Source organism: Crocuta crocuta, unplaced genomic scaffold (genome assembly GCF_008692635.1).
Source record: "Crocuta crocuta isolate KB4526 unplaced genomic scaffold, BGI_CrCroc_1.0 scaffold235, whole genome shotgun sequence".
Taxonomy (NCBI): Eukaryota; Metazoa; Chordata; class Mammalia; order Carnivora; family Hyaenidae; genus Crocuta; species Crocuta crocuta.
In genome coordinates this window covers 3,662,143-3,674,159 of record NW_027531285.1, presented here as the reverse complement: position 1 = coordinate 3,674,159, position 12,017 = coordinate 3,662,143, and the positions used below count along the sequence as shown (strand labels likewise).

Genomic DNA, 12,017 nt, shown 5'->3' with positions numbered 1-12,017 from the left:
TGAATGATAGGCTTGCTGGATAGAGTATTCTTAGCTGCAGGTTTTTCTCATTCATTATATTAAATAGGTCATGCCACTCCCTTCTGGCTTGTCAAGATTCTGTTGACAAATCTCCAGCTAGCCTTATGAATATTCTCTTGTAAGTTAGATTTCTTTTGTCTTGCTGCTTTTAAGATTTTTTTCTTTATTACTATATTTTGAAGTTTAATGGGAAACTGTTAACCAGTACTACCAGCCATCAAGACTACAAATGATAGAAGACAGGAAAGTCCACAAAATAGAAAAAAACAAAATGGCAGAGTGCCATTAAGAAAGAAAATTGATGTCAGCCAGCCAGAAAAGTTACAAACATTCCTTATAAATATGCATTTTATTATATGGAAAGCTATCTTCTAAATATGGTAGAGATGTCAAAGATGAACCAGATATGAATCCTGACATCCTGAGGAACTAGTTGCTTTGGAATCATACCATATCACCATACCCTGGAAAAATTAGAAAAATATATTGGGTTGAACTGTATGTAATTACTAATATTCAATCATTTTTTACTTATAAAAATGGCAATTTCACATGGTTCAACCTAAAGCTTAGGCTAAATAGACATAAACTATTAAATTAACAAATCTTGAGAGTTCATAGACAATTTATATTCTGTTTTTATTCCTGTGACCATGCTTCTCAAATTTATAACAGATATGATAAACTGAGTATGCATTGAGTATTTGACAGCATTATGTTCTATTTACCCAAGCATCCACCTTTATTTCTTCTACCTAAGTAATAGGATTTCAGTTATACCTGAAGACTCAAAACTAAATAATTTTGTGGCATGTTTCATATTTCATATTATTAAAATGAATACTTTTTAATGGGTGAAAATGAACATAGAAAATAGTAGGTTATACGGCCAATAGGGATTAGCATTAGTCCAAGAGAAAAAAACTTTTGTGACCACTATATAAGTAAATTGAATATCTTTGAAGGCAGTTATCAAGCAAACTGATTGTGCTAGATGTTCAAGTTAGAATAATATATTCAGAATAATAAGCAGGAAATATTTCTTTTTAAGAAAAGTACATAACTATAAATAGGAGAACAAAGAGGAATCTGATTCAGAAAAGTATTGTGTTGTATCAGGGATTAGCCACCTTCTAAAATGTGCACCAAAATTTCAAGCTCTTATTCTTTGGGTTCTTCAGGATCATGGAGAAGATGGTTACCATGCCAACTTATTATAAAATGTTTCCATGCCAACTCAAATGATAACAGGGTGTTATTTTTCCAATTCTCTCCTTAAAATGGCTCCCTCAAGCAGTGAACAGTGAATCGTATCAAGTATGGCAAACTTGTACTTGAAGAATGCCTGCTCCTCTCCAACTTCAGTGGCTAAGTCCTGATCAGTTTGACTCTGAATGAGTTGGATGGATGTATTTGGTGCTGTATAACTCTCTCATGCGACTCAGCACCAGATTCACTGAGCTAAAGAGCTCCCTTGTAATTTGGAAGAATTAATGCAACTTTTCATATAGTCAATTTATTCTCAGAAACTTTAACATCGGGGAAAGAGGAAAATTCTAAAAATTTTATATATTTATGCATTTGGTTGTAAGTATTTTAAAGTAATGAATTTCTTCTTTTTCAGTATTTTAAGGATAAAAGTTGTGTTTCTGTCAGGAATCTCCAAAACCACACTTAGGTTTGATGATTCACTAGAAAGATCACCAGACTCAGAAAAGCTCTTAAAGTTACATTTATGGTTCATTATAGCAAAAAGATGCCAATTGAAATCAGCAAAAGGAAAACGCTTATAGGGAAAACTCTAGGAGAAACCAGATGGAAGTGTCCAGGTATCCTCTCTCAGTGGAATCACATGGATACATTCAATTCTCCTAGCAATAATGAGTGACAATATGTGCCAAATACTGCCAACCAGGGAAGTTCACCAGAGTTCTGGAGACCTGTTTTTTTTTTTTTTTGGCGGGGGGAGGAGGGAGGGAGGCAGTAACATATCAGCATGAGGTACTTCCTTGTATAACTGACCTCAGCTACTTAGACTCTAGCCCCTCACAAAGCACAAACAAGTGTTTATCATAAATCATACTGTTTATATAAATTAGATGATCAAACTGTAATCTTAAGGACTAGGGCCTCAGGCATACAAAAACATCTATCAAGCAATATATTCCAAAGACTCCTAGCCCATCTCCCAAGAACTGATCAAGGATCAGTCTGGAAGGCAAGCTTTTCTTTAGAATATGTAGAATTTGAGCAACCCTGTCCTGCTAAGTTAACCCTTTCCTGCATGGCAGATTGCTAATTGTTATATAAAATCTATCTCCTTTTCTTATATGGTTAATAATTTCATCCAAGCACATAGCAAGACAATTAGAAACTACATCCCCAATCCTGTCTTGCAGCTAATTGTGACCATGCGATCAAGTTTTCTCCCATAGATTATATGAAAATCTCACCCTACTGCTTAAAAGGAAATTGCTTTCCTGGGGCTTTCTTTGTTTGCTCATCCCTGTGCAAATGATGATGGGTCAACAATCCAGCTTCAACTTATCACCCAGAAATTCTGTATCACAAGAAATAATATATCACAAGAATTTCTCACACATGTCCATAAAGGAACATATACAGGGGAGCCTGAGTGGCTCAATCAGTTGAGTGTGTGATTCTTGACTTCAGCTCAGGTCATAATCTCATGGTTGTGAGATCAAGCCCCCTGTCAGGCTCTGCACTCAACATGAAGCCTGCTTAAGATTCTCTCTCTCTCTCTCTCTCTCTCTCATTCTCTCTCTTTCTGCCTTTCCTCCACTTGTGCATTCTCTGTCTCAAAAAAAAAATTAATAGAATAAATATAAATAAATACATAATAAAGGGACATATACAAATATGTTCATCAAGCATTGTTTGAGGCAACAGAAAATTAGGCTATCCAGTTGCCTGTCACTGAAAGAACACATAAGCAAAATGTGGTAGATTCACACCAATTAGGATGATGCTCAAAATATGTAATAAATTTCATAATATCAGCACCAGTATAAAAAACAGCCTTGGCAATGGATCAAGGGTCCTAGAAATCTCCCACCTCTCCATTCCCTCCAAAAAAGAGCTTGGTGTTAACCCTGTAGATGCTGGGTTGTGAATGGATCCAAAGATCTAGTCAAGAAGCCCTCAGAAAAAAATGTAAATAGACTATCAATCTTTGTAAAGGCATCTTTACCTTTTAATAACTTTTATGACCACCACATGCATACCAACTGAAAAACAGCCATGTATAGAGTACTAGGCATTGGTTAGAGTAAGTGAACTAAATGGTCATATTGCAATATAGATTTAAAAAAATAAGAAATAAAATTAGATATATAGCAGAAAACTATCCAAATTCAATATGTTTGCACATAAGCAACAGTATACATTTTATAAGAACAAAATAAATAAAAGATATAAGTGGCAAAAAGGAAACAGTCATGAAGTGGATCAATAAACAAGAGGGGGCCTTGTATAGATGAATGACGATATTCCATTTACAACTAAACTTTCTCTGAGTTCAATAAATGCAGTCAGCCTGTCGTTACAAATTTTCTTGTGTTAATGAACTTACACAGAAGAAACTAACTGGATCAAAGGCAAACTTTTGCCAAGATAATTTGTTTCTACCAAAAAAAATTTGTTTTCAAAACTCAGTTCATAGGACAGAGACAACTTATCAAGGAATCTGAGGAAAAAATATAGAGAGGATGGGGTTTGGGATGAGTTTTAAATGACAGATAAGATTTCAATTGGCAAAGATAGAAAAGCACAGGATTTCTGAGAAAGAACAAAAAAAGCATAGAGCCTGAGGTGACTGGAAGAGGGAATAAAATGAGAAAGCAAATACGATGCACAAAAGAGAAAAATGAGAAATATAACTGAAAATAGATCATAATTGGAAGGGTTACAGATTCTAGGTAAAGAATTCAGAAGACAATGAGAAACAATTGAATTTTGTTGTTATTATCATTATTAGCATAAAGTATTATGTATTCAGGGCTGTGCTTTAGGAGGATTAATCCTGCAGCTTTCTTTAGAATAGCTTAAAGAGAGGGGTTCTAAAGTGAAGAAACCAATTGGAAGGTGTAGGTGTTCAGAGCCAGTGAACATTTGAGNCTTCAGGGACCCCTGGACCTGTCGGAGCTGGCGCGGCCTCCGACAAGATTATTTTGAGCTGAAAACAATAAAAGCCCAAAGACTCAGGAAGAAACTTTGATTTTCCTCCAACTGCCTAGAAGAATTTAGGTGGCAAACCTAAATCTCGGATAAGAACTGTCACCGTAGGGGCGCCTGGATGGCTTATTTGGTTAAGCTTTCAACTTTGGTTCAGTCATGATCTCATGGTTCATAAGTTTGAGCTCCAGATTAGGCTGTATGCTGACAGCTCAGAGTCTAGAGCCCGCTTCAAGGATTCTGTCTCCCTCTCTCTCTGCCCCTTCCACATTCATACTCTGTCTCTCAAAAATAAACATTAAATTAAAAAAAAAAATATCACCACAGATAACTACAGTACAATAGTGTAGTGAACAGGATGGAATTTAGCAAAGTCTATTTGTTAAAATTCTTCTCTATGTCCCATTGTTTCTGTATGGCCCTGCAAATATTTGTTTACCAATTGTGAACTGTTTTCCATCCTCCTGTGAATTGCCTCCCTTCCCTTTGAAGTCTCAGCCCATAACCCTTTCTTCTTAGATCCAGATGACAGATATATGCCATTTTGCTTGTCTTTAACATCTTATATTTATGAGGATTCCCATACATACAAAATTAAATTTTCTCCTGTTAATCTGTCTCATGTCAATTTAATTCTCAGACTAACCAGAAGAAGTTTGAAGGGTAGAGTAAAAATCTCCACCACCCCCCAAGAAAGACAATTACAATAATTCAGATAAGAGATTATGAAAGTTTCATCTGGACAACAAGGTCAAAAAGAAGGAAGATACAGAAAAATAACTGATAGGTAAAAATCTATAGACTATGTGACTGATTGGAAAAGAACTTTGAATGTAAAGGAGTGGAAATGATTCAGTTTTGATGTTTGAATGATAGAAAACTATTGTTTCTCCCAGAAATAAGAGATTGGGAAGCAGCAATTATTACAGTAAGGAAAAAAGCAAAAGAGAAAGATTATTAATTTTGGTGTTCAAAAATTCTTAAGGGAAAGAATTTTTAGATATGCAAAATGTGAGCATTTTTCTAAGCCAAATAAGAAGGAATGATTGATTAAAGATAAAATTCAAAATGGCAACATTTTAGCATAAGGTCCAAAAGAAAATCAAAGGAAAATCATGACCTTGGTAAGCAGTAAGGAAGTATCTTCCATCTTGGCTAATGGATATACAAATACATTCATTATTTTTCATGGAAATATCTCTGGTACCTTGAAAATGTTTTGTCTCCTCGAAACCTAGAAATAAGGTCGCAGCCTAAACCTGCCATTAATTTATTTCTTTTTTTAAATTTTATCTTGAGAGAGAGGGAGAGCACAAGCACATGAGTGAGCGCAAGTTGGGGAAGGGCAGAGGGAAAGGGAGAGAGAGAGAATCTTAAGCAGGCTCCACACCCAGCCCAGAGGTAGACTTGGGACTCAGGGCTCATTTCACAACCGTGAGATTATGACCTAAGCCAAAATCAAGAGCGTGTGCTCAAATGACTGAGCCTCCCCAGAGCCCCAAACCTGTGATTATTTTCAAAGAGTGAATTATTAGAATACTGGGGTGATTTCAAGGAGGACTGAGGCAAGAGTACTGCCCAGGCTTGATGGTTCTATTATGCATTATGTATGTACAAACCTAAAGGTGTCTACAGACACTTTCCCCGTTGATGGCTATGCTCTTTGAATTGGGACAGACTCAGGCACTCCTTCCAAGTATTAATCATTTCTAGCATAATTTGAATCTAAACAACAAAGCAAACTTTATCACCTTTTAACTGTTATTTACTAAGAACCCTGAAATAGATTTTCATAATTTCACTGATAAAAAACAACAGTACAATAATGGATATGCATATGTTATGAGTGAGAAATGAAGTGAGATTTGTCATTCTAATCCAGAAGCATTCTTCACTTTTAAAACAAATAAATTATTTGACATAGCTGGAGGATACATTTCAGAGAGCATAACCAGTACCACATGAAGATTTGCAACTATGATTCTAAGACACATTAAATCTTTTATTTCTCTCAGGTTCAAAAGTGATTTTATAACAGAAAACCATATTTCCCAAAGTAGTTAGAGATTTTAGAAGGTAATTTACTCAAAAGCTATTGTCAAAGGGAAGTTTTTGCAAACAAAGTCATAAATTGATTATTTTAAGTCCCTCTCCATCCTCTCCTACTGGGCCTGTGTAGTGACATTTGAAACACCAATGCAATATATTTTTCATTTCGTTCAGTTTCATCTTGATGATGTACTCCTCAGAAGTAAGTGACGAAGATTGTGCAGGGTAATGTGTTAAGGTTCCCACGATCCCCTAAAATCATCTGAAAATTCATTCTACTGAACAATTCTTTCTTTACTTCAAATTACCTCAAGGCCATAATTCTGAGCCAACTATGTACTGAGTATGTGTTAGTTGCCAGACATTGTGCTGTGCTAATTAAATACATTCCTGTAAGTATGCAATTATAATGATCACATGATTTGGGGATGGGAGTTAACTTATTTTCATACCTCATAGATATTTCATCTATCTTTCTTCTACTCTGTAGGCTAAATCTCCATATGACTTCCCCCATAATTCAAATTTATCTTTCATATATCAGTGATATTTCCAGAAGATAAATTTAATGATTTTTTTTCATGGCTTAAAACTCATCAGTAACTCATTTCATCATACAGATTAAAATCAAAACTCTTGACTTGCTTTCCAGGTTTATCTTTCACCCTTTCTTCCTCCTCTTCCTCCTCTTCCTTTTCCTCCTTCTCTTCCATCTCCTCCTCCTTCTACTGTTTCTCCTTCTCCTTCTTCTTTTACCTTTTAAAATGAGTTCCTAGATTTTACTCTGTCCAGAACAGTCAATGGCTCTTCCACGTCTCCATATCTTTTCTAACAGTTTCCTCTATCCAAGATTTTTTCCTTAGCCCCATCTCTGTCCCTGACCAGCGCTACCTAATAATCCTCATCCTACGCTATCCCCTACCCTCAGTTGGTCTGGTAAAGACATATATTCCTGTGAAGACTCATTTAAAGAATTTATCTCTTAATTTTCTTCTCAGGAAACTACAACTCCACAACCATTACCACTTGTATTCTGATATAATCACTTTTTATTTTTGGCTTCATTTTTTCTCTGATCAGATTTGTATTATGGGATCTCTGAAATCCTACTTGTCTTTTATCTCTCTATTAGAATATAATCACTTTAGGAAAAGGGATCATATCTTATGTAGAAGGCCTGAGTTATTGTTGGTGTTAAATAAATGTTAATTAATTGAATGAATAAAAACTCAGTACTATATCTATCTTGACTAGAATAGTCTACTCTTCCTAGGGACTAAATTTTTAACTTTGAAAGTAGAACAAATTTCCCCTTGACTTTTTTCTCCACTTTAAGAGGTCTAGAGTAGTGATATACTTATTGCATAAAAAGATGCTATGGAAAGAGAAGTAAAATTCAGTGATTTGGAGTTGGAGTTCTGCAGTCTTTTAAAACTAGATTTGAATCCCAGATCAGTAATTTTCTGCCCATATAACATTGGGTATATTTTTAAACTCTTAAAGATTTTGTTTCCCAATCTTCAACAGGGATAATAAAACCACAGCTTTCACAAACTTCCTATGAATGTTAAACATGGCAATACATCTAAAGGTTGGCCACAGATACTTAAATGGAGAAAGCATTAGTCAGTTTTAGCTATAATTACATGTTACCACTACTACTAAAGTTACATAATGGAATCCAATTTTAGCTATCCAGTTCCAGTCTATTCTTCTGGTTGTTTAATGCATTATGAGCATGTGGACTCCTCCCTTTTCTTCAACCTTAGTCACTTAACATATGAGCTCTCAGTGTCCAGAATACTTTCATGAGAGGCTATTTGATGGGAACACAGTCACAAATACTGAACTACGAACAAGGCACAAAGCCATTTAAGCAATCTTGCTAAAAATATTAGTAAACCTGGAAACTTAATCATCACACTGATAAAGTGTACTCCATGACACTTTTCTGGAATATAGGATAAATAACTACATGGATGCATAGCCCTGCTTTACTTTACCTGAGTTAGCTTTCTACCTGTGACACTGAAGGCTTTAGAATTTTTATTAAAATAATGATTCTATGTTTTATAAAAGGATATGATTTTTACAAGTTATATTTTATAACTTATTTCTGTTTCATCTACTTCCCTTCCTATGCATTGACTCTGAAGTCCAGTTGCACACCTGACCATAACTGACCCACTCCCAAAAATTTCCCATACAAAAATATATACCCCTAATAACTGAGGAGAAAAGTGTATTCACTCATTGTTTTATTTCACCCACTTAAAAATACCTTTACATTATAGATGATAATAGAGTTGATAATAATGATTTTTTAATCAAAATATGTTCAATTTGAAAATAGATTATCCATGAAAGTTTTTTTAAAAGTCAAAAGGTGATTAGAGGTTTTTTTTAATGTTTATTTATTTACGAGAGAGAAAGAGAGAGAGCTGGGTAGAGAGCAGGTTTCCAGTGCAGAGTTCCACATAAGACTTGAACTCACGAATCATGAGACCATGACCTGAACCAAAATCTAAAGTTGGAAGCTCAACTGACTAAGCCACCCCAGGGTGATTAGAGTCTCTTACTGTGTTTCTATTACAAACTTTTTCTGTCTTCACATACCTAGATGTGATGTTCTTTAATAATGGCTCATGCTTATAGAAAAGTAATGTAAGTAACAAATAAAAATAGTCACAGTAATAAATTTAAGGGTAAAAATCTTATATATGCCAACTGAATATCTAAATTATGACTCAGTGAGGCTCAAAATTTCACATTTAGTAGTGCTACAAAGAAAAATATAGTCTAAAGCTGACAAGCATATTGTTAATACATTTTTTTACTTAATAATTCAATATACAACTAGGATGCCTTAAGAGATTAATCATTTCTATTTAATTTTATATATGTATTCTTTCTTTATGACTATGTTCATTATTTTGTGGTAGCAATAAATATACTTTGGTTCAAAAGGCCATCAAATAGTTGCCAAAATTAGATGCTTTTAATATGAACAATTGTATTTTCTCTTCCTCTTCCTGAATACTAAGCTATATAACTTGAAAATGTTATTACAGGATATAAAAGAATTCTCCCAACGTCAGTGAATACAGAGAGCAGCACGGGGCCTTGTCATAATAGATGTTAAACAAGGGTGTATTAAATTGGATCTAAGTTTTCAAATATTTAGTTTTGAGTAAAAATAACTAAATCATATTTGAATTAACTCTATCTATGCTTAATTCTAAAAACACAACTTCAGATGAATTATTCAGCTTGAAAATTCTCTACTGTAAGTGTATTCACCTCATCTGCAGGCAAAACCAACAGATTTACAGTAGTCGATCCTTATCTATGGGAGATATGATTCAAGACACCTAGTAGATGTTGTGAGGTGAATAAGGTAGGCATTGTGACATAGCATGAGGCTACTACTGAGCTTCTGACCATATGTCTGCAGTTGACTGCTGGTAACTGAGTCTATGGAAAGAGAAACCACAGATAAGGGGGGACTACTGCATTCAAGTTTCTTTTTGTCTCCTGATAAAAAGCCATGAGAGGAATCTCTGATGTCAGTAGTGTATTAGAAAACTCTACTTTTCTCAGGAACTATGTATTGAACAGATATATCTCTATTCCCAAGAAACAACATAAAACTTTGTAACAAATCAGAAAAGAATGGATGGAGGCTGAGGTGGACCTTCATAGCTGCCAACCTATTTTAAGTCCAGTTTTCCTCATTCCCAGGATCCTTACACCTAAGGCATAACCATGTGGCTTAAATTTTGCCAATCAAACAAACCAAATGGAGTTGGGTTTGTAATTTAGTGATGTAAAACAGAGGCTTCACTCTGGGGAACTGATCTTCTGGAAAGTTAAGTGGCAAAAGTATTTAGTAAGTCTTTTAAACCTGTGTAATGTTCACTAGCTGGTTGCCTCTAGTGGTAGATTGTATCATTGCATCAGTAATAGAACTAGTGTCCAGTCCTAATTATCACCTGCAGTGAGCAGCAGCACCAACAGTGTCTTCGTTACAGAAGTTTTCAGGTATGGTTGGGCAATCGTGATGCCAAACTACCTCGGCATCTCTGTGACCCTCTCAGAGGTAGTGTAAGCTATATAAGCTCCATTAAAAAGTCCCTTTCCTAATTAAACTAGACAGAATGGATTCCATATCTTGTAACCTTCAGCAAAAATGTCAGATTATAGATATAAAAAAGTTGTGGTTCTTGTTTTCACACTGACATTCACTAGCTGTGTGACTGAAGAAAGTCAGTTATCCTCTTTGGCTGATGTTTTCCTCAGAAATAAATTAGTAATTGTAAACAAATACCAGATGTTTCAAAGACTTAAACATTAAAACAAAAGCTAAAGTCACAAAAGATCTAGAAAGATATATGTGTGTATATTTACAATTTTAGTAAGAAGAACTTTCTAAGAATAAACTAAAACCCATACATTAAAATATGTAAGATTAATCACTTAAATTACAGAAAAATCTTTTAAAATCATGGCAAGTAAATACCTTAAGCAAATGACAAAATGGATGGAAGTGTGCAATATATATGACAGAAAAAAAACACTAACTTTTAATATTAAAATGCTCATATTAATAAGAAGAAAAGATAATATGAACAGATAATAGGCCTCTCATGCCTCCAAGTAAAATGAAATTTTAAAAAGCCCATAAGGGAAAATGCTCAGTTTCATTTATACATAAAGAAAGGGAAATCAAAATAACAATGAGATACTATTTTCCATCTGTCAAATTAGTAACTATGTTAAGAAGTTGGCACCAGTCGGTTAAGCATCCGACTTCGCTCAGGTCATGATCTCATAGTTCGTGGGTTCGAGCCCCGCGTTGGACTCTGTGCTGACAGCCAGCTCAGAGCCTGGAGCCTGTTTCGGATTCTGTGTCTCCCTCTCTCTCTGACCCTCCCCTGCTCATGCTGTCTCTCTCTATCTCAAAAATAAATAAAACATTAAAAAAACTTAAAAAAAAAAAAGAAGTTGTATGATACCAAGTACGGACCAAGATGTGGGAAATGAGGCACTTTTGTTCACTTTTGATAACAAGGTAAATTAGTATGGCCTTTGGAGAGGTAATTTGGCAATATCTATCAAAAACTTATGCATATGTCAAAGCACATGTGCTTTCACTCACCAATTCCATTTCAAAGAATTTACTCAAAGGATAATCTTGCAAACTTTCATGAAAATATCTAAAAGGATATTCATCACATTTCTTTTCATTAGCCAAAAAAAGAGGAAAAACCTAAATTTCCAAAAGTATGAAAGTAGTCTATATGTATTTATTTTGAGAGAGAGAGTGAGAGAGAGAGCTTGTGCATGAATGTGTGCACATGAGTGGCAGGGGGCACAGAGAGGGAGAGAATCCCAAGCAGGCTTCAGGCTGTCACAGCCCAGAGCCCTATGAGGGACGGGGAAGGGGTCAGATGAAACCAGGAGTCAGATGCTTAACCAACTCGGCCACCTAGGGGTCCTGAAAGTAGTTTTTAAAATAATGGTAGATCCATGGATAGAATGCACTAAAATCATTAGAAAGAATGAATTTGATCTAGAGTTAACATGAGATTTCCAAGATTAAATATTAAAAGAAAAGAAGCATAGTGTACCTACAGCATTCTCTCTTTGTTCACTAGTTGGCTGACTCTGGTGAACAGATTATACTAAAAATTTTCAACAATATTTTCTATAACAGTTACTCTTCTAACACGTGACTTTGCCACACCCCCTAC

The 12,017-nt window shown here is 35.0% G+C and overlaps 1 protein-coding gene across 3 annotated transcripts in view; it reads right to left on the bottom strand.

The window, feature by feature from the left end:
* CNBD1 (cyclic nucleotide binding domain containing 1) overlaps nucleotides 1-12,017 on the bottom strand; it is a 446,985-nt gene that overhangs the window by 433,697 nt on the left and 1,271 nt on the right. The window contains exon 1 of one of the 3 annotated variants that reach the window (XM_077771340.1): nucleotides 9,565-9,619. The exons of the other annotated variants lie outside the window; for them this stretch is intronic. The gene's annotated coding sequence lies outside the window, so the exon portion shown is untranslated. Of the gene's footprint in view, nucleotides 1-9,564; nucleotides 9,620-12,017 lie in introns of those variants that run through there. 3 annotated transcript variants of the gene reach the window in all.